Genomic DNA, 19,000 nt, shown 5'->3' with positions numbered 1-19,000 from the left:
CAACTCATCTTCATAAGGTTTCATAGGATTTTAAATAGATTATCTTTGTATTACAAAGATAATATATTTTTGTGAGTTTAATAAAAATTCCATTATTATCAAGGAAATGCTTTATTCTTTTAGTGGGACCTATGTTTGTTTTTGAAAAGTCTAGGCTGTTGGTCTCCACAATGTTTGTGTGTGTTGTAGGTGAACAGTAACAAAGGAGACACAGTATCAAAGTCATACATCACAGGATCAGTTGAAAACCTCCACTTCTGCATGTCAGAGGGTGTGAGATTTGGGAGTGAGAAGAATCCAACTGGATCCCTCATCACTCATTCCTACTGGCTGAGAGAAAGAGCATTTCACCTGGGATAGTGGCTTAAAGGGTAACAAGAGTCTGTCTTTCAGGTGTTCCCATCATTGCTCAGTGGAAATGAATCTGACTAGTGTCCATGAGGATGCAGGTTCAATCCATGGCCTCCCTTGGTGGGTTAAAGATCCATGGTGCTGTGAGCTGTGGTGCAGTTCACAGACACGGCTTGGATCTGGCATTGCTGTGGTTATGGTGTAGGCCAGCAGCTACAACTCCCAATCTGACTCCTAACCTGGGAACCTCAATATACCTATGCCATCAGTACAGCCCTAAAAAGCCAAAAAAAAAAAAAAAAAGTCTCTATCTTTCAGGTGAAGTTCATTAGCATCCAAAAAAAAATGTGAGCACTTGAATTCGCAAGGCAGAGGAGAAGAGAAGTCTTTGGAAGTTTCCCAATGAAGGGGTTGGGAAAAGAGATCATTAGGCAGAAAGGAAAAGAAGAAAAGGAAAGAAAATTAAGGGAGGGAAAGAGAGAAATTGAATAAAGGGGGAGAGAAGATCAGATAGAAAGAGAGAGTGAGAGGGAGAGAGAAAGACAGAGAGAGAGATTTCCATGGTGCATGAGGAAAAATTAATGTTAACATTCCTGGTTTTTCCATGTTCTACTGTTTTGTGAAGATTGATTCTCCTTATACCCCTATTGTATTTTGGGGATATGTGTGATATGGGGAAACTAGTGAGGCAGAATAACCTTAGGAAAAGTGATGGAAACTATGCCCTGATCATTTCATAAGGATTTCAGTGAAGATAGAGCTATATATTTTTCCCTTTTTCTCTTCCCAAACTAAACAGTTGTAGGAGAATGAATGTCCTCTACTGCTTGTTGAAGAAAGTATGGAAAAATAGTGTGGGAAAAGTCTGAACAAAAATGTTTTTGGATCCCTGATGTTCTTTAAATTATTTCTTCTTGTTAAAATCTCCACGAGGCATATAACTTTTTTTCTGCCTTTAGAGTTAATTCCACACTGAAAAATGAGAAACAGAAATTCCCTGGTGGCTCAGCGGGTTAATGATCCTGGTGTTGTCACTGCTGTGGCTTGTGTTGCTTGACGTGGCTCAAGTTAGATCCCTGGCCTGGGGAACTTCAGCATGCCATGATGCAGTTAAAAAAAAAAGAAGGAGAAGAAAAGAAAATTGAGAAACAAATCAGGGAAACAAAATGTAAATGAATATAATAGAAGTAAGTCTATTAATCTTGTAACAGAGGGCTTGGTTACGGCAAGTGATTTTTCATGTCTAAATATCTTATAGATGCTTTTATCTAATGTTATTTCCAGAGGTGCATATTGTAGATACGTAGGCAGTTTGCTATAAAGCTATGGCTTGCAAAATTTGAAGTCCGGGTGGTCCTCCGACGTGAACTTTGTATGGTCCTCAAAGACACAGCTTATGTGTAATTTTATATTACCGCATATGCTATTCTTAGACCTAGTTTACACTGAGGTTCTCTATAATAATGACAGATTTATGATTCATCAAGATGTCATGAAAAAGATGAAAGAAGACTTTAGAAAGCAAAAAGAATGTGGTAAACATGGAAAGAATATATATTCATATATATAAATGGAATAAGAAAGAGGCCTCAGGATTGGATTGTGATTAAATCCATGGGAAAACATTGGTTGAGACTTTTAGCCTTTTATTTAACCTTTTATTCCAAAAATAGCTAGTTTTTACGTGGCTTTCCATTCAGATGGTTCAACCGAAGTCTTTAATGAAAGAACTGCTTACAGAGCTGTGGCCAGGGACAAGGCACCAAAAAATGAGATGGAAACATCTAAAAAAAATCAACAATGGGTATCTGTTGCTACCCCTAAGCCTGAAGGGACAAGGGGAGGGAGTAACATACTGGTAAAATAAAATTCCCCCTCCTGTCTCTTTGCTCATTTTTTTTGAGAATATTCTTGAATATCCCATAGATGGAGCTCAAGATTTCCTGACATTGTATTGATATTCCTTCTTGAGAAAAAATTTTAAAATGGAAGTAACAGAGTAACATTTTCTACTATTGCTAAGTTCTCTTTCACCTGCTCAGAAATGGATCACATTTTGCATAAAGGAATAAAAATATTTAATATATCTAAATTATTTATTAAAATTTTTTTATTCCAAACTAATGTTTACTTGCTTGATATATTTTCAGAAAATTGGGAAGAAGCAGGTACAATTGTAAGTCTCAGTATTAAATATAATAATGGCTGTGATGATGTGTCTCTTTTTTTTTTTTTTTGATGTTTTTATGGCCCCACCTGTGGCATTTGGAGGTTCCCAAGCTAGGGGTCGAATCAGAGCTGCAGCTGCCAGCCTACACCACAGCCACAGTCACAGCCACAGCCACATCTGATCCAAGCCACGTCTTCGACCTACACTATAGCTCACAGCAATGATGGATCCTTAGCTCACTGAGGAAGGCCAGGGATCAAACCCTCGTCCTCATGGATGCTAGTCAGGTTTGCTAACCACTGAACCATGAAGGGCACTCCCTGTGTCTCATGTGTTTTTATTTCCTGCTCTGGGATAAGAAATGAAATAGGTCAGGATAGAACCTCTGTTCTGAGTCTCATCACTAATTGTGTTTTGCCACCTCTTGAGATTGAGGAGTAGTTAAAGTGATGGAGAAAGGTGGGTAATATCTGGGAGGTACTAGATTTTGTCTTTATCAGGAAATAAAAGATACTGATCCACTCTGATAGGTCTCTCTGTCTCAGGGTTTCTGTGGTTTCCAAGTCTCTTGCTGTGGCTGAGGGAGAGGACGGGCCTTACATTTTCAGACTACAAGCAATTATATATGACTGTTGCTTTTTCCCACTGTGAATACCATTTCTCATTTAGGAATTCAGCATGGGGTCAATAGGAAAAAAGTTTCAAACTTTCAAATGTGGCAAACTTTTGCTAATTCCTAATTCTCACTTATTCTCTGACCTTACCAAGTTTTAGAAACCTCTTCTAACCTTGGTTTCTTCATCTGTTATCAATAACAATCCATAGCTCAGAAGGCTGCTGTAAGTAATAAGTTTGACACAGTGGTTATCTGTCATCAAATAAAGTTTTGTTTACTTCTAAGTTGAAGTCGAAACCCTGACAAAATTCAAACAGTCAAATATATTATTATTGTTTTTAACTAAAAGCAAATAGCTCAGAGATATGCTAACATTTCCACTGGAAATGTGAAAGAGCCATTTGGGAAAAAACCAGTAACCTGCCACTCTGGGTGAATTTGTGGATGAGGAAAGTAAATGAGCCTTGAGGCTACATGATGCCTCTTTCCTCTTCTTTATCTTCCAAGTTCAAAATTCAGTTTCCTACTCTAGACTGGTTGTGTCGAATTCAACTCAGGCAGATGTCAATATTCACCAGGTTTAATCTGAGGGGAGCAGGACCCTAAATAATTTTTTACTTATATTATCTCATTTATTCAGAAACCATGTTTTAGAGATTTAACCCTGTTTTAAAAATGAAGAAAATGATGTCATAGCGAAATTTGGTGTATTGATCAATGCAAAAAGTGGTAGTAAGGACTCAAATCCAGGCAATCAGGATCCAAAGTCTATTGTCTCAACCACCGGGTTCTTCTGCAGAGCCCTGTATAATGTAGAAAGATAAATCAGCGAGAATGGGCAGATCACTGGGGGAGAGAGCTGACAACAACTAGCTTGAGAGGCTGTCTCACTCCTTGATAGCTTTGGAAAGGAAGTACCATCAGGTGAAGAATATCAGACAAATAATTTAGCCTCAGCAAACAGAGGTTGGGTTCTAGCTGGAAGCAGGTAAACAATTCTTCAGTGCACTTGCTATGCTTCAGAGCTTTGATGGGGGCTTGGAGGAAGTGACATGAAATTTGATACCTAGGAATCAGGAGAGTCAAGAGTTGTCATAGTTGGCTTCAAGAACTAATCTTTGATTCTTCTGTTAGAAAATCATGCAGGGATTTTCGTGCAGCGGCTTCAGTTTTTGACAAAATGCTAAGCAGGCATTTTGCTCTGCTTTTGTCTGTGTTATGTGAGGAGGGTAGGTATGAATGTGAGAGTATGTGGAAGAATCTGATGGGGAGGATTTGCTAGTCATATTAGTGAGGGTCCAGGACTTCTCAGGATTCCAATGTCCAAGAAAGAATGAGAAGTAAGAAGTCTGTAGACCCTGTTTTATTTCTTCATAATCTCCTGAAAAGACACAGCCTTATCTTTGGTTAAGTGATCTGTTACTATGTTATTGAAAATGTCATTTGAATTTCGTAATATTCTAAAAAAATGTTAAATTACATGTTCTTATAAATTTTAGGAAGTTATGACATAAGTTTTATTTTCTACTTGGGAAGCCAAAATGCAAGACTTTAGATTGAAAGAAGAAATCAAGCTATGTAAATAACCTGGAAGAAAACAAAAGTAAATACAAAATGTCTGCAAAATAGACTCTTAGAAACCTAATTTAAAAATAATAAAAATTTTGCATGTAGTTAGTACAAAATTCATTCTTCTCAAGAAAGTACAAAATGATTCGTAAACACAAACACACCTCCTTTCCAATTCTATCCCTCCCAAGGGTCTTTCTCTCAAGGTCACTGCTGTTACCATTTTTTCTGAAGCCCTCTTAAAAAGCATATACGAGTAAAAAAATATGTATAAGATCTAATTATATATTGTGTAATAATTGCATATTATATATGATTTTTACATTCATGAAGTCATAGCATTTATATTTTCTGTACTTCTATTATTATAGCAATTTTTTTCTAATAGTGAATAAAGATCCACCTCATAGTTTGATCAGCTGCATAGTAGCTTTTTGTAACCATACAACACAATTTATTGAAATACTGACCTAAAAATAGGCATTTAGGTTGTTCCCAGATTACTTTAGCTAAATTTTTAGCAGTAATCATCAAATCACCAGCAGTGGTATTATCGAGACCAAAATTATTTTAAAATTAGAAATTTACCTTTTTATAAAAAGTGAATGATACTGTCTACTAACATTGGGTTTTCTTTCTTTCTTTTTTCTTTTTAGGGCCGCAACAGCAGCATATGGAGGTTCCCAGGCTAGGGGTCTAATTGGAGCTATAGCTGCCGGCCTTTGTCAGAGCCTCAGCAACGCCAGATCTGAGCCACATCTGCGACCTACACCACAGCTCACGGCAAGGCAGGATTCTTAACCCACTGAGCGAGGCCAGGGATTGAACCTGCAACCTTATGGTTCCTAGTCGGATCCATTTCTGCCGTGCCATGACAGGAACTCCATAACATTGAGTTTTCTAAGCTTAAAATCTTGGAGGAAAACCCTCAAAGAAGATTGAGTTATGAAATTTTTTCCTGACATCAATGTAAGTATAAACAAAGTATGATTAAAAAGTGATCGAATTGCCAAGGGAAAGGGGAGAAGGAATGGGAAGGACTGGGCATTTGGGGTTAGTGGATGAAACTATTACATTTAGAATGGATAAGCAATGAGGTCCTGCTGTATAGCAGGGAACTATATCCAATCTCTTGGGTTAGAAGATGATGGAAGATAGTATGAGAAAAAGAATGTATATGTATGTATGATTGGGTCACTTTGCTGTATAGCAGAAATTGATACAACATTATAAATCAACTATACTCCAATAAAAAATTAAAAAAAAAAAAGCGATTGAGGCAAGTTGGGAGTCTGAAATGTAGACTGGCCAGACAGGCTATGTGGAGCAAAGTGAGTAGGCAGTGAGTATGTTCAAGTGTAGATTTTTTACACTTACATAAAATAAAGGGACGACAGAAGAGGTTCAAATTTAGGAAAATAGGGAAAGTCATTAAAGTAGCCCCCTGGAGTTCCTGTCATGGCTCAGCAGTTAACAAACCAAACTAGTATCCATGAGGATGCAGGTTCAATCCCTGGCCTTGCTCAGTGGGTTAAGGATCCTGTGTTGCTGTGGCTGTGGTGTCACCTGTAGCTCTGATTCAACACCTAGCCTGGGAACTTCCCCTAGCCTCAACTTCCACAGGTGAGGCCTTAAAAAGAAGAAACAAAAAGGCCCTCGGGAGGATTATTTATATATATACACTGCTATATATAACATAGATAGCAAAGATCTACTGCATAGCACAGTGAAATCTACACAGTAGTCTATAATAAACTATATGGGAAAATAATCTGAGAAAGAATGGAAATATCTGTATGGGAGTTCCCGTAGTGGCGCAGTGGAAAAGAATCCAACTAGGAACCATAACGTTGCAGGTTTGATCCCTGGCCTCACTCAGTGGGTTAAGAATCCCGCCTTGCCGTGAGCTGTGGTATAGGTCGCAGATGCGGCTCAGATCTGGCGGAGGCTGGCAGCAACAGCTCCGATTCGACCCGTAGCCTGGGAACCTCCATATCCCGCAAGTACGGCCCTAAAAAGACAAAAGACCAAAAAAAAAAAAAAAAAAAAAGAATGGATGTGTCTATGTATAACTGATTTACTTTGCTGTTCCCCTGAAACCTGAAACGAACTCAAAATTGTAAGTCAACTATTCCCCAATAACATTTTTAAAAAAATAATAAAATTTGAAATCCATGCACAACCACAGCAACAAAGAGGACAATTTAGGTCTAAAGAGATGGGGTAGGGGAAATGCATGTTAAGAAAAGAACAAGCAAAGGAAAGCAAAATGAAGGGACACAAAGAAGCACATCCACAAAGAGGCAACATAATTGGAATTACCATTTGAAAGAGGTCTCAACCTCTGCAGAAATGTAATAAAATACATGAAGAATATGAAGGGCTAAGGGTTTTTTTTTTGCCTGTCAATCTGTGTTTTTTTTCCTATTATTTACCTACTGTCTCAATACTTTTTATAACAACTCATAACCTAGTAAGTTAAGAAAACAAGCATTCATTAGTTCTCTAAGTCTCCTGAATTATTGGGCAATTCTGCCTGTGAATATTGGCTGAGCTGAGTAGTTCTGGTATTGGGATTCACTCACAAGTCTGGCAGTTTTCTTACAGTTGGCTCATTTAGGATGTATTTGGCTGTTTCCCTAGGTCTCGTCTTCCAGCAGGATAGCATGAACATGCTCTATGGTGATCATAGGAATTCAAAAGAAAGCAAAAACGCCACATGCATTTTTTTGGCCATATCTGTGACATGCTGAAGTTCCTGGGTCCGGGATCAAACCCATGCCAGGTTTGTAACCAGAGGCACAGCAGTGACAAAGCTAGATCCTTAACCCACTGAGCCAGGCACCACCTCCACACATGCGATTTTTGCTTGCACCAAGTTCGTTGCTATCCCTTTGGCCAAAGCAAGTCACATGGCCAAGTGCTGGGTCAGTGTGGAAGGGCGCTAGCAAGGGATGGGGATATGGAGAGCCTTAAAAAATTGAAATTATCAGTACAGTCATCTACCACTCATTCTCTTTTGCTTCTTGGCCTTTATGCCTGTATCACTTTTCTCGACATTTCCATCCCCATACCAACAATTCAGTGTTTGGACTACAGGTTTAGTACCACTTCTTAGCAAGGTGTTCCCTGGCCCCTCCTGGATTGGGCACCCTGCACATCCCTTGCCACACCACTTACTTGGTTGGATATTCTATGAGGAGGGGGAGCCCAGAGCTTGGTTTTAGAATTGCCAATGGAATTTTACATGCATCCTCAGGAATCCTCAATATTTTCTAAATAAACCTAAATTACATGTTAATTAAAAATTAAATAGGGAATTCCCATTGTGGTTCAATGGTAATGGATCTGACTGGTATCCATGAGGATTTAGGTTTGACACCCGGCTTTGTTCAGTGGGTTGAGGATCTGGCATCACTGTGAGCTGTGGTGTAGCTTGCAGACATGGCTCGGATTTGGCATTGATGTGGCTGTGGTGATGGCAGCAACAACTCTGATTCAATCTCTAGCCTGGGAATTCACATGCTGTGAGTGTGGCCCTAAAAAGCAAAACAACAACAACAACAACAACAACAACAACAACAACAACAAAACACAAGACTGAAAGTAACTCTAAATATTAATTTTAATTATTGAAAATATGCATATGAATTCAAATTTTTAAAATATAAACCTAAAACATTAAATATTAAATGAGTATCAAAGCACATCTTATAGAGCAAATGTGATTTTACTATAGTGGAAAAATCTGTCATAATCTGTGTGCTTATCTTTCCTTCTGCGTTTAATGTGAGTGACACAGCCTATTGGTGGGCCTCTGATGTGTTCAGCTGTGAGGGTCAGAGAAGAACAGCTGTTTCCTATCATGGTCTCCAAGTGGAATGGCTCCTACTGGCCATTCTGGTCATTACATGACGAAAGTGAAGGCCTCTAAAATGATTTCTTTGAAAGAAAAGCTGGATTCTTTCATCAGCATCCTGGAACTCAGTCTCCTTTGAGCACAAGCCTCAAACTAGCTCCTCAGGAGAACGAAAGAGGGCAAAGTTATGGTTTCTTCTTTTTTCCTCTCCATTAGAGAACTCATGATGAAAACTAACTCCTTCTGGCCTTGAAGGTGAAGGAGATGATAAAACCAATCACACAGATCTTAAGGAGAAGGTTGAAGGATTTGCAATAACAAAAAAGTGCTCTCCTGAGAGGGGGGGTGTCAGTAAACTCAAAATACATTGAAAGGAGTTAGTGCGATTTCTCTTCTGGAGGTCCTAGGAAACTAGATAGATTTTAAAAAATGTGTTTGGGACTTTTTCAGTTGTAAGCCAGAGAAATGTATTTTTCATATCGATATCTCCCATTTTTGAATACTTTAGTTTTACCATTTTGTTCCAAATCTTTAAAGTTAAGAAGTGTTCTAAAAAGTACCTGTACCTGGGATTTATTCTGTCAATTATGGAACAACGGAAGACATAGACACAACTGTCATGAAGGAGGAAGTTTATATTCACAGATTCCTAGAAACAGGGGACATGCCATGCCACAGGGGTTCACACAGGGAAGGGGCCAGGGATGGTCAGAGGCAGAAGAAGGGTAGGGAGAGCATAGCCTAGAGCCTTTATTGGACTTTTGCAGGAAGAAATAGATGAGCCAGGTGAGGTGTGCTAAAATGAGGTTTGGAGAGTTTGAATAATTTCAGTGGCTATTATAGGGATAGTCCTTAGATATCTAGTATCTGCCTTGGGGTGATTTAGGCTAAGGGGAGTATTGGCTTTTTGTGAGAGTGCTTGATAAAGGAGATCATTGAGGATGGGCACTTTGGATTTGGATTGGTTGGTTTGTATATGAAGACATAAAGGGCAGCACTTTGCTATCTTAGTACAAGAAGAAATTCAAAATCAGATTCAAAAGTGGTATAGAGAATAACTTAAAACTATTTTAACCTTGTACTTTTTGAAAATTGTTGGATGTTCCCACTTAGGTAACTTGTTTAGGATGCCTGTAACAAAGAAGGATCAATCATCTCATTCAAAATAGTAATATAATTTAGAATTTGTTCTATGTTTAAGTTAGGCAAATTTTTACATTCCTGACATTTTGTATGCAAATTGGAATCCCAGCAGTAATATTTCACCATGAGATAATTCTCATATGAGGATTTTGACTATTTTCTCTGAACTTCTTTACATCATTAGGACTAATATTCTTTTCTTGGATTTTGTAGGGAGAAATATTTTGTTAGACCCTCCTTGAAGACCCTGCAGGAGGGAAGTAGTGGGATTCAGTTACCAACATTCTTCAGCAGCAAAACTAACTACATATCTTTACATTGTTTCTCTATATCTCAGCTTCTTCACTTGTAAGATGAGTTATAGTCATTTCATCTCTGGCATCATGTTATGCTACTGTGATATTAACCAGATCAGTCCTGGAGTTTTATGTTTTAGCTCGAGTTCCACTTTTCAAGCCACTGGCCCAACTTGTCACCTACTCAGCCACTGCCTCTTAGAACCAGAGTGGATCAGGAGACAAGCGGTTGCCTCTCACATCGAAACTCTTCCATTATCAGAATCCTTCTCAGGGAAGATGCCGTGAAAAATTCCTGTGGGGCTGGATCTGTAATATCTAGACTTGGAACTAGACTTGGAGAATCTCTATTCCAATGTCAAAATTAGGCAACAAAACAAACTAGTGAGCAAGGATTTTTTAAAAAGAGGAGAATGAAAAAGAAGAAAAGTGTTACACAGAGGTAAGGAGACATGAGAGGTGGAGAGTCCTGCTCATGATAGCTTTCTGGTCCTCTAGCTAGTCTTCTGTGTACAAGGTGCATTCTTCACCTTGTCAGCAATATGATTCCCTTGCATTCTTCTAACTACTTTCCTCCTCCCTCCCATATTCTTTTTGCTTGCAAACCTCAAGTTTGCCTCTGTCAATTAGAGTACAGGGAACCTAACATGGTCAGATACAGAAAGAACTTAAAACACTAAGAAAAGGAGTGTTTGCTGAAGGCAGGATTCAAATACAGATCACATGAGGAAGATGATAGAGCAAATATTTGTCCTGGTGATTAGAAATCTTTTAGAGGCTGTTATATAAAAAGCAAGATTGTATAATATTTTTCTGTTTGCTTGTATGTTCAGCTGAGAACCATACAGAAGTAGATGTCAATGCAGTTAAGAATCTTTGGAGCTAGTCCATACTGGTTTGTGAGTTCCCTGATAGACACTGAAATTAGTGAACTTGAAATAGATGTTCTCTTGGCAGGGATAATGTAGAGACAAAAATTTGAGCAGGTTACTGACTATAAGAATTTAAGACTTGGGAGTTCCTGTTGTGGCTCAGCGGAAACGAATCCGACTAGTATCCATGAGGTTGTGGATTCGATCCCTGGCCTTGCTCAGTGGTTAAGAATCTGGCATTGCCATGAGCTGTGGTGTAAGTCACAGACACAACTTGGATCCCGCATTACTGTGGCTGCGGTGTAAACTGGCGGCTACAGCTCTGATTCAACCCTTAGCCTGGGAACTTTCATATGCCGTGGGTGCAGCCCTAAAAAAAAAAAAAAAAAAAAAAAAAAAAAAAGAATTTAAGTCTTATTTCAATGTATTCAACTAATTAATAGTTCCAGATAACCATGACTCATTCTGGCATGGACCCATTATACCATTATGTATTTCCTCACCACAATTAACACTTGAGAAGATATTGTTTTCTAATGTCCCTTAATTTCTTTGTACTATTACACTTCGTCTTCCCAACCAGATTATAAATTCCAGATTTTAAGAATTCTCCTTATGTATTCGGAGATATGTAAAACAAATATTGAAATGGAATTGGAGCAGAAATTTTTGACAAAGCCTCAGAAAAATACTTCACAACTTAAAAAGTAATTTCTTCAAGTGTTGCTGGCACCATCACTATCTCACCCTCCTTTATGTTTCTTCAGAGAACACAACCTCTATCAATAAAAATTACCCTCTTTCAAGTAGTTGCTTTCTCCAATTTGTTGACATACTTGTGTCTTGCACTGTTGAACAGTATTACAATAGTCAATTAGCCCAAAGGGTAACATTTTTAACTGTATGCTTTTCTCTTGGGTCTTTCAGAGTAAAGATAAGTCATTTAAGTTAGATTTTGTTTTCATTAACTCTATTTAATTGCAAAAAGCCCTGCTATAGCATTAAAAATGAGTCCCAGATGTGCTGTGTATACTCCAAATGGAGGTTAGAAATAATAGCCTCGACCGGTTATGAAGAGTCTCCATGCATGAAAATATGGGCTTGATTTCACATGATTTGGATGGATGGCTATATAAAAATGAGTTGATATTTTTCTTTAAGTAATGAGATACAATTGTTGCCATATTTAAAAGTCTGATGGATTTAATTTTGCATGCTTTTTCCCTGGTCCCTGGCTTTAAAAAAAAGATTTTAAAATGTATTTTTAATAACAAAAATAATTCTTAAATGTTATTTTTCCATTTAAAGATATTAAACCCTGAAGATAAATAAAAAATCTGCATACTTACTTTAAAAAATCTCAGTTTCTTTCCTGAAGATAACCAAGTTATTAGTCTATAGAATTGAGACCTAAGTGCATATATAAAAGTGTATTGCCTCTATTTGCATAAATATTGTATGTATTTTTCTATAACTCTCTTTCCTGTAATGTCTTGAGGAATCATTCTATATCTCAATATGATATATTATGTTACTTTTCCTGCTGCATTGTACTTCAACACGTTGTTTCAACATGGGTTTTTTTTTTTTTTTTTTTAACAATCTAGGTCTCTTAGTTTCTTTACACTTATCATGCCATGAATTCATAAAGAATCGGTTCCAACAGTTCAGGCTTCTTTCCATTGGTTCTCATGAAGTGAGCTTCTCTGGGTGGAGCACGCTGGCACTTCAGCTGAACCCAAGTCCCTTTTTCTTTGGCTTCCTTCTTTTTCTGATCGTTTTCCTTCACAAGATTCAGGAAGCTGTCTTGGCTCTTAGAGTGTTTGATATGCTCAATACACTCATTAATTCTCTTGGCAAGCTTACCCTTAACTGTTTACAACAATGCCAACAGCATACTGGGTTACATTGCAGACTCTTTCAGTTTTGCCATGGTAACATTTGTGTGGCATTCCTTTTTGAACAGTGCCCATTCCCTTGATGTCTACAATATCACCTTTCTTGTAGAATCCAATGTATGTGGCCAAAGGAACAACTCCATGTTTTCCAAAAGGCCTAGAGAACACATAGCAGGTGCCCCTCCTCTTTCCCTTTGTGTTGGTCATTTTGGTGAATTACTGGAAGATAGTGCTGCAGGCCAAAGTTATTTAGCCATGCTTCTTGATAAAAATTTTGATTTTGTTCCTATTTACACAAACGAGCATAGTCATCTAAGATAGAGAGCTGCAAGATTACTGAGTCCACATATTTTAAATACTAATAAAGATGGCCAACGTGGCTGTATTAAACTTCCACTATTAAGAGTATTAGAATACTCTCTTTTCTTCCTACATACTTGGAAACATTGATGTCTGTCATTCCTGCTAATCCAATGCATAAAAATAGCTCATTATGACTTTATATTCTCCCTTTTGTACATTGTGACAATAGTGTTTGTTTACACATTTCCCACTTTTTGATTGAGTATGAATTCTGAATATATTTTCTTTCTTCTTCTATTTTTTTTTTTTTAATTGCCACATTCTCAGCACATGGAAGTTCCTGGGCCAGGGGACTATATCTGAGCCACAGATGCTGTCCCAACACCCATACTTCTGCCACACCCACAATTACGCAGCAACTGTAGCTGCTGCTGTCAGATTCTTAATCCACTGTGCCATGGCGGGAACTTCAATATTTTCTTTATTTAATATATTTTCTTCTTGTTTTTCATTTAGCTTCTTGATTTTCATTTATCTATTAAGATTTAACTTCATGCAGAATTTTAAATTTAAATGTAGTTAAAATTGCAAGTATGTCCTCCATAGCTTTACATGTAATTTTTTGATTTTCAAAGGTGTTCCTGACATCAAGGACATAAACAAAATAACCTGTGTTATAGTTTAATATAATATTTATAGTAATTGATTCTTATTACTACTGTATAAGAAACTCACTAATCTTATGTTTATCTTGAAGCTAGTAACTTGACTGAAATCTTACATTAATTCTATTTTGTTTAAAGCACTATTTTCTTGGATTTGCTAAGTAGAGTAACACATTGAGAACGATTATTTCTTTCCAGTATTTCTACCCATATGGTTTTTGTTTTCATCTTCTGCTTTTGGTCTTACTTCATTGGTATGTGGCACAGTTGCATATACCATCTCCTTGATATTTTTTGATTTATCCTTAATACCCGTTTTCCTTAGCTTAAAGTCTTAACAATATTTTTGGAACTAAACATGGGCCACATAGCATTTCTCTGCTCTGGAACAGCTGTACAATATAAGATATATCTATTTCTGAAGATTTGGTAAAATTGCCAGTAATAGCTTGCATTCTTGTGCATCATTTTTAGTTTGTGCTCTTTTATTTCCAAAGTGAGTACATTGCTTATTCTTGAGACAAATTTTGTACTATTCAAAAAAATTTAGATAGAACTTCAAATTTACTGTTGTAAAGTTATACATCACTTTGCTTTTTTTCTTTTTTTGGGAAAAATATTTGGCTATAGTTAGGTCTCCTTTAGTAAATTTTTGTTGGAGAAGGTCATTAAGAGGCCATAATGGCCAGTTGCCTTGAGAGGTGGAGCTGGGTAATGAGAGGCTCCTCACTCCTTGAAATGTACATTCTGCCCCTGTCCCCACAGTGGCAGCCATAATCAAAGCCTCAGCTTTGAGGGAGCACGTGTTGCTGAGATCATCTGAATGGGACATGTGACTGAACCCAGTTAAGGCCTCTCTACAGTCATTTAAGATTCTGGCAGGTGGATGCTGACACCTACTTATCTTGCCGCAGCCCAAACAGGCCTCATACGTTAAATTTCCTTACTTGTTAAACCTGCCACCAACCAATCTGGAGTGTTTTTCCTCTTTGGTCTCCCCTTGCCTTTGTGGGGGGGGATCCAGTTTGTGAACCAATATTGTTTATTTGCTTCATTTCCTTCTTTTTCTTTCTTAATCAAGTTGGATGGAGGTGTATTTATATTATCTAGTGGAGTACTAGAGCAACTTGTATTCCATGAGGCCATACCCACATCCTCCATTTCTCTTACTTCCATTTTTTCTCTTTACTCCATGCACATTTTACTCCTTCACCTTCCTTTTATCCTCTTTCTTATTTTTTTCCTTCTTTCTTTGTGGGAATATGGGACTTAATTGGGTCAAATAACTTTCAAAATATCCCCTTACTTCCACTTTAAAATATATAGTAGTTTGAAAGTAATACATGTAAAATTTCCTTTGTGGTTTATTTATATAACTTTTTTTTCCAAAATTGATAGGGTTCTGATTTTTAAAAATTGTTCCAAATGAATCACAATAATTGGAATTTTTAGTTTAATTATCTTCTAAATAGATACTTAAATTCTCTTTCTTCCATTATTTTATCTCTTATCTCTTCTTGCTGATTATTTTCATTTGTTTCAAAGAAATGGCTTCTGTGTTTCAGGGTTTCTGGTTAATAGTATTATTTTTATATTTGAATTTAACTTACAAAATAGTTTAGCTAGGGCTTAAAATTGTTTTTGATAGCACAATAAATATTTTTTCGTTCTTATTATTCCCAGATGTCTTCTTTTGTTCCAAATATTGAAATGATAATAGATTTAGAAATAATAATAAATATTAGAGAAAATACCATTGATAAAATCCCATCTCTAAAACACATGTTAACCTTCATTGGAAAAACCCAAATCAACTGACAAATGGAGAAATCATTTTTATTCCCCCACTACTGGACATTTTAGATGAGATGTCTTCAGAATATGCTCTGTATTTCTCGGTCTCTACTTTTACAATTTGTGTAATGAAGAAAAGATGTGGTTTATTGTTTATGAAGTCTTACAGCAATATGGCATATGAGTCACATTTAGAAATTTCTAATGCTTTAATAATAAAATGTAATATTCACCTTCTAAAATTGTTAGCATTGTGCACATTTTAGTAAGGGAAATTTTTAACTTTTTTTTTTTTACATTCTAAGATTAAAGTACCAAATTTGTTATGACAATGAAATCTTCAAAATAGACTTTACGCAGTTAAATATGTGCAGAGGTTGAGATAACATTCCAGTTTTATTTCAAGTTCTAAGTATCTCAGAAAAGAACTATTAATTTCACACACTCTCATATAAAATAACACATTTTGTGAGAAGCTCTCTTTTTTAGTAAAATGATTTCTTAAAAAATGTTGGGGGACATTTAACCTTAGGTTTACTTCATATATATAGACATATTGACTCTTAAATCATTTAAACATTCCTTCTCAGTGTTCCTGTTGTGCCTCAATGGTAAAGAACCCAACTAGTATCCATGAGGAGGCAGGTTCAATCCCTGGCCTCATTTAGTGGATTAAGGATCCAGTGTTGCTGTGAGCTATGGTATAGATCCCAGACATGGCTTGAATCCTGCATTGCTGTGACTGAGGCTAAGGCCAGCACTTATAGCTCTGATTTGACCCTTAGCCTGGGAACTTCCAAATGCCTCACCTGTGGCCCTTAAAAAAAATAAAAACAAAAACAAATTCTTTCTCACTGCCTTTTCATAATACAGTTCTAATAAATCTTTTACTAAACACTGAAATAACCTAACAGACATTTAAAGAATAAGACCAAATGTGTTAGCCAACAGCATTCTTTCTGGAATCATAGTTAATTTCTGTTTTTCTATTGATGGGAATCACCTAGCTCTGTAATTGCTCTTTATGCTTCTCTTCTTATCAAGTGCTCTGTGGTTGTTCTGATATTTCTGGTCAAGGATCTTGGAGCCACACTAATTCCCATAACTTTTTCACTCTGGACTATTTGAGGAAGACTCATGTTTTTTTTCTATCCCACATAACTTCACCAAAAAAAAAAAAAAAATGAAAATAGTGACTACAGTTGACCATTGAACAATGCAGAGGTTAAGGGGACTCACTCTCTTGCAGTTGAAAATCTGAGCATAAGTTTTGACTTTTCCCAAACTTAACTACTAATAGCCCCCTGTTGACTGGAAGACTTACTTATAACAAGGACAGTGATGAACACATATTTCATGTTATATATATTATATACTGTATTCTTACAATTACATAAGCTAAAGAAAATGTTAGTAAGAATATCACAAGGAAAAGAGAATACATTCACAGTATTGTATTGTACTTATCAATACATAAATTTACATTCTTTGTTTACAAGATGAATCATTTGTCTGTCAGTACCTACATCAATATTGTCTGCTAAAATACGCTGCAGATGATACACATTTTATCAACATTTGACATCAAAAATGAAAAGAAAATGTGGAAAAAAATAGTATTGATTTACAGGTATAATGATTTATGCATTGATAACAAAGGGGCAATTTGATAACTTTATGATAGTCTAGTATATTCAATACAATTGCTTCATTGTAGCCTAGCCTATACACTAATGAATGAATCATTATAAATTTTTATATCATACAGAACTAGAGTCATATTCAACATAGAGTATTAGAAACATTTTTCCATTTTTTAGAAAGCAGCTTACCTATGATGATAGGTTGATAAACAGTCTCTTCAATAGCAAGAAAGAGAGGAGCATATTGAAGAGTAATTTTGTTTGTTTGTTTGTTTGTTTTGGGGGGCCCCATCTGCAGCATATGGAAGTTCCCAGGCTAGGGGTTAAATTAGAGTTGCAACTGCTAGCTACACCACAGCCACAGCAATGCAAGATCTGAGCATCTTCTGTGACCTACACCACATCTCGGAGCAATGCCGGATCCTTAACCCACTGAGCAAGACCAGGGATTGATCCCACATCCTCATGGATACTAGTCAGGTTCATAACCTGCTGATCCACAATTGGAACTCCCAAGTAATATAATTTTTTAAAAGCAAAATCATAAAACAATAAGAAAACTAGCATATTATTAGTTTTATGCTAAATACCACTCACCTTATGCCTATGTAAGGATGGGCAATACACTTCAGTACAAGTCTTACACATAATGTACATGATGATGACTATTATGACACAAAGATGTCCCATACAGCTCTTTAACATCCAGTTATTAGATTTTCCCATTAAGATACTCATGGACATACACACAACAGAAATATTTATTAACAGTAGAAGCATGATTATTATTTACTGGTCATTTGGTGAAAGTGGATCATCATAAAGGTCTTTATCTGCATCATCTTCACACTGAGTAGGCAGAGGAGGAGTAGGAGAGGAGGGGTTGGTGGTCCTGCTGTCTCAGGAGTGGCAGAGATGGCAGAAGAGGTGGGAGAGGAGGCAGGAGAGGCAGGCACACTGGGTGTAACTTTAAGGGAATACATTGTAATCTCTATCTCACTTTTTTCTTTTTTATTCTTTAAAAATGTTTCTATACGGTGTCACTCTTCTTCTACCATTTGCTCAATTTCATTGCTGGTATCATAGAAGGTCCATGTTATAAAAGATGTTAAAAGTAGTCTTGAATGGTTAGAACCCTTCTGCCAGATTTTCTAATGTCAGTTTATTTTCTGCCACTGTGTCTTATATGTCTTCTTCCTTATCATCTGGCATTGGTTTGGAAGCACTCATCTCCATCAAGTCATAGTCTGTTAATTCCTTTGTTGTGCTATCTATTAGCTCTTGTCTTTCTCCAAGATTCGTATCTTGAAAACTTTCATCCCCATCCATTATTTTTTGTCACATTCACAATCTCTGTAATTCCTCAACTGGCATTGCCATTAAATCCTGTGAAGTTATGCACAACATCTGGACACATTATTTATCCACAGGAATTTACTGTTTTGGGCTTGATGGCTTTCATGGCTTTTTCTATATCAAAGATGGCATCTTTGATGGTGTAGTCATTCCATATTTTCATGATGTCATCTCTCTTGAAGTTCTCCTCCATAGTGTTGACAATCCTTTCCACAGAGAATGGTGATTAATCAGCCTTAAAAATTTTTTTGGCCCCCTAAAGGCTGAATTAAAGGCATTGTGCTTGGTGGCAAATAGACCACATGGATGCCTTCAGTGTGGAACTCATGGGGTTCTGAGTGACCAAGGGCATTGCCCAGTATCAGAATAATTTGAAAAGGCAGCTCTTCACTGGCCTCAGAGACAAAGCATTGATTGAACCAATACAGAAAAAGAGTTTATTGTCCATGTGATTAAGAGACTGAC

At 36.9% G+C, this 19,000-nt stretch overlaps 1 pseudogene; it reads right to left on the bottom strand.

Annotated features, from left to right (window-relative positions):
• Positions 1 to 12,506: 12,506 nt before the first annotated feature.
• LOC100737402 (large ribosomal subunit protein eL21 pseudogene) lies at positions 12,507 to 12,984 on the bottom strand (annotated as a pseudogene).
• Positions 12,985 to 19,000: the final 6,016 nt, after the last annotated feature.

This window comes from Sus scrofa, chromosome 13, assembly GCF_054392235.1.
Source record: "Sus scrofa isolate SSC_HxYL_T2T_F1_AM1 chromosome 13, Sscrofa_HxYL_maternal_Yorkshire_Landrace_v2.0, whole genome shotgun sequence".
In the NCBI taxonomy this organism is placed as follows: domain Eukaryota; kingdom Metazoa; phylum Chordata; class Mammalia; order Artiodactyla; family Suidae; genus Sus; species Sus scrofa.
Note: the sequence above shows the minus strand (reverse complement) of the source record. Positions and strands in the feature narration are given on the sequence as shown.